The following is a 3703-nucleotide window of genomic DNA, read 5'->3' on the forward strand; positions in this document are numbered from 1 at the left end:
TCAGCCGGCGACGGGGATGGCACGGGGTGGCGGCGGCTCGGGCTTGGGGCGCCGGGACGGTCGGGCCGGGGCGGGGGCGGCTCGGGCACGGGGGTGGCGGCGCGGGTGTGGTGAGGGGAGGGAGAGAGAGAGGGGAGAGAGAGGGGTAGGGCTGGCCGCTTTTTTAGTTTAGGTCACAGCTCTAGCAGACGGCAAAGAGCCTAGCTAACGGACGTTAGTTTGGCCACTTTCTTTGTCGTCCGCTAGCAGATGGCAAAGAAAGTGTCCGCTAGGTGGTTCTCGCTAGTGGGCCACCCCCCCTCTTTGTCGTCCGCTAGCTGATGGCAAAGTTCTATGCCATCGGCTAGCGGACAGCAAAGATCTGGCTGATGGCAAACATTACCTTTGCCGTCAGTTTTCTTTAAGATGAGGGCAAAGACGTTCTTTACCGTCAGTTGGCTGACGGCAAAGAGCTGACTGGTGGGAAAGATCCTGATTTCAGTAGTGTTTGCGCCCTATCTGTCCAAAAACTCGGAATTTTCCCCTCCTGGTTGGTGAGCTAACTGACCAATCAACCTATCAGTGGAATAGAGAAGCGGTGATGGAGCATATGTTACCTCTTGATGCTGATCTTGTTCTGAACATCCCGTTGAGTACAGTTCATCTTAAGGATACTTGGGCGTGACATTATGAAAGATCGGGCTGGTTTCTAGTTCGCTCTGCTTATCAATTGTTGGCTGCAACAAAGGATCAAAGGGAAGCATGGCTCGAGCACCGCCCTAGTTGTTCAGATACTAAGAACTTCGGAAACAGTGGTCACTGTTGTGGGGTGTAAAGGTTCCCTCGAAAGTTGAAATTGAAGTTTTTTGCATGGCGATTAGCTGGAACATCGCTCCCAACGGGTGACGTACGGAAGCATCGAAACATGACTGACTCTGAGGATTGCACTATCTGTCATAGAGCGACTGATACATGGAGGCATGCTCTCCTAGAATGTAATATGGCAAAGTGTATATGGGCGCTGATGGATGAAGGCCTAACATGACTTTCTCGCAACAAACAAGCATGATGATCCGAAGTTCTGTCTGTTTGAACTACTGGAATCAGTCCCGCAGAGGGAGATGATTCAGATTCTTGTGACGCTTTGGGCGATCTGGTGGGCTAGGAGAAAGGCAATTCACGACCAAATATTTCAGAGCCCACTTTCCACCTTCTCCTTCATTCAGAAGATTTTGCAGGAATTGGAGATGGTGGAAGCAGCTCCAAAAGAGTTGGCAATTCCAGCCAGGGGACCAGAGAGAAAATGGATCGCTCCGGTCACTGGCTATGTGAAGATAAATGTTGATGGAGGCCTTTCGCGATCAGGTGAACAGGGTGCAGTCACTGCTGTTTGTAGGGATGCCACGGGCAAGTTCATAGAGTGTCAGCTGTAGTTTTCGACGGATTGGTTGATCCAGAGTCACTGGAGGCCATTGCTTGCAGCGAGGCTCTATCATTGGCTTTTGATCTGAATGTATCAAGCGTCCAAGTGGCAATGGACTGTTTACAAGTTGTCCACAATATCAAAGAAAAGAATCCGTGCAAATATGCTTCAATCATCCATGAGTTTAACGCCAAGAGCAGTCATTTTCAGAGAGTCCATGCAGTAAAGCTACAGGGTGATTCTCAAAATAAAAATAAAAAATAAAATAAAAAATAGAGCCGACAGCAGAGCCGTATAGGGGAGCAGTGGCCTGTACACGCGGAGCTACCGGGAGCCAGAAGCCGAAAGCAAGTGAGCTGAGCGACGATGGTGGTGGTGGTGGCGACCTCGAGCCCCGGCGGGCCGGAGGCGCTGCAGGTGCGCGAGGTCGAGGGCCTCCCGGCGCCGGGGGAGGGCGAGGTGCTTATCGGGGTGGCCGCCGCCGGCGTCAATCGCGGCGACACGGTCCAGTGGCAGGGCCGGTACCCGCCACCGGCCGGCGCCTCGCCCTACCCGGGGCTCGAGTGCTCCGGCACCATCGTCGCTCTCGGGGCCGCGCTGGGCCGTCGGTACCAGGTGCCCAGCGTGCCCCCATGGTGAATTTGGTTATGGCTGCTGCTGCTCTGAACCTCATTTTTTTTTGAGTGAATTCCACTTTTTACCTCATATTTATACATTTGTGACACTAATTACCCCTTCGAGTGAAAATTCGTCTAGAATACCCCTTTTGAAATCTTTAGACCCTTGTTTTTTGATGCGTGTCCATCAGGTAAGGTGTGAGGTGACGCCCTGTATCCAAAAACATGTGGACGGCCACAAGAAGTGGAACAGATAGACAAGAGAAGCTTGGACAAGATCGCCAATGATGCCCTTCGATCCTTACAGTTTTTTTTACAAATCAATGACGCAACATGCCGATCCTATCGACCATAAACAGACAAAATGTAAAACTGGGGTAAAACCGTGTTAAAAGTCTCCAAAATCTGACATTTCGATAAAAGTTCCGCTAAATAGGGTAATATGTGTCACAAATGTACAACTACAAGGTAAAAAATGGAATTCACTCTTTTTTTTTTGCATATGCTGTTGCGTTGCAGGTGTGCGCGCTGCTTACCGGCGGCGGGTATGCGGAGAAGGTGGTGGTTCCGGCAGGGCAGCTGCTCCCGGTGACGGAGGGGGCGTCGCTGACTGACAGCCCGAGGTGGCCTCCACCGTCTGGTCCACCATTTTCATGCCAGTCACCTCTCCCTCGGTGAATCCTTCCTTGTAAGAAAATCTCTCTTGCTAATTTGTTCTGCATGTGATGATTGCAAACGGCTAGCAATTCACCGCACTTGCTTCTTCCTTGGACTGGGACTGACTGGCTGTAAATCTCTTACGCTGAGCACCTGAGTTGGAATGTCAGATATCTTTTGTTAGAACAACATGCCTCGACTAACTGAGAAATAGCAAAGTAAATTGTGCTTACTCAAATGGAGTGCGAACTACGTTACCACAGTTACTCATATGCAAAATGAGGTGAAACGTCCCGGACTCCTGGCTGCATTTATTCCTAATGATTGGGTATCTCCAATGTATGCAGATCCTTTGGTGGATCTAGTGGAGTCGGTACATTGGCTATACAGAATTCAAAGCACCTTGGAAATGTACACATGAGACATTATTCTTTGTAAGTAACAGTAGCAGCAAACTTTTGCTACTTCTAAATTTGAAGGTTGCAAGTGTACACATTCAAATACACCGATTGATGTGTTAACGTTGCAGAGACAACATCTCTACTGCTCTAGGAGGCACTTTTGAGTGTCTGCATCAACCTTTAGGAATTGCAACTGGGCTGCAGAAGAGCTAAATAACAAACCATGAACTCCACATATCTATTGTGTAGATAAGTATAATAAGCAGAGACAATTTTTGACATTTTACATTCATATATCAACACAAATTGATGTATGCTATCGCTGTTATGTAGCCATGGCCATCATACAAAACCACGATGCATAAAAAATTGAGGTTCGTCATTTATATTCCAAGATATGAGAATAGAAAGACCAATTTACACAAAAGTTCACTGGGATGAATTTATAAAATTAGCTGGGAATTACTACAGTTTGTCTACAATTTATAAAACAGCACTGCTAAGTTTCATTTTGTTCCAAACATTGTGCCAATTCACATGGACCAAGCTTATATATGGTACTTCCAACCCACAAACTAAACAGATTTCTTAGTTCAGATCATACATTTAGTTTTATGTAGGAAAAG

The 3703-nt window shown here is 47.9% G+C and overlaps 1 protein-coding gene across 3 annotated transcripts in view; it reads left to right on the forward strand.

Annotated features, from left to right (window-relative positions):
- Window positions 1–1743: 1743 nt before the first annotated feature.
- The window catches only part of LOC119322268 (bidirectional sugar transporter SWEET6b-like), a 5080-nt gene continuing 3120 nt past the window's right edge, over window positions 1744–3703 (forward strand). The window contains exons 1-4 of one of the 3 annotated variants that reach the window (XM_037595764.1): window positions 1744–2017; window positions 2539–2707; window positions 3024–3110; window positions 3206–3451. The gene's annotated coding sequence lies outside the window, so the exon portion shown is untranslated. The remainder of the gene's footprint in view (window positions 2018–2538; window positions 2708–3023; window positions 3111–3205; window positions 3452–3703) is intronic. The other 2 variants (XM_037595763.1, XM_037595765.1) reach the window with 2 other exon arrangements.

The sequence above is a fragment of the Triticum dicoccoides genome, chromosome 6B, assembly GCF_002162155.2.
Source record: "Triticum dicoccoides isolate Atlit2015 ecotype Zavitan chromosome 6B, WEW_v2.0, whole genome shotgun sequence".
Taxonomy (NCBI): Eukaryota; Viridiplantae; Streptophyta; class Magnoliopsida; order Poales; family Poaceae; genus Triticum; species Triticum dicoccoides.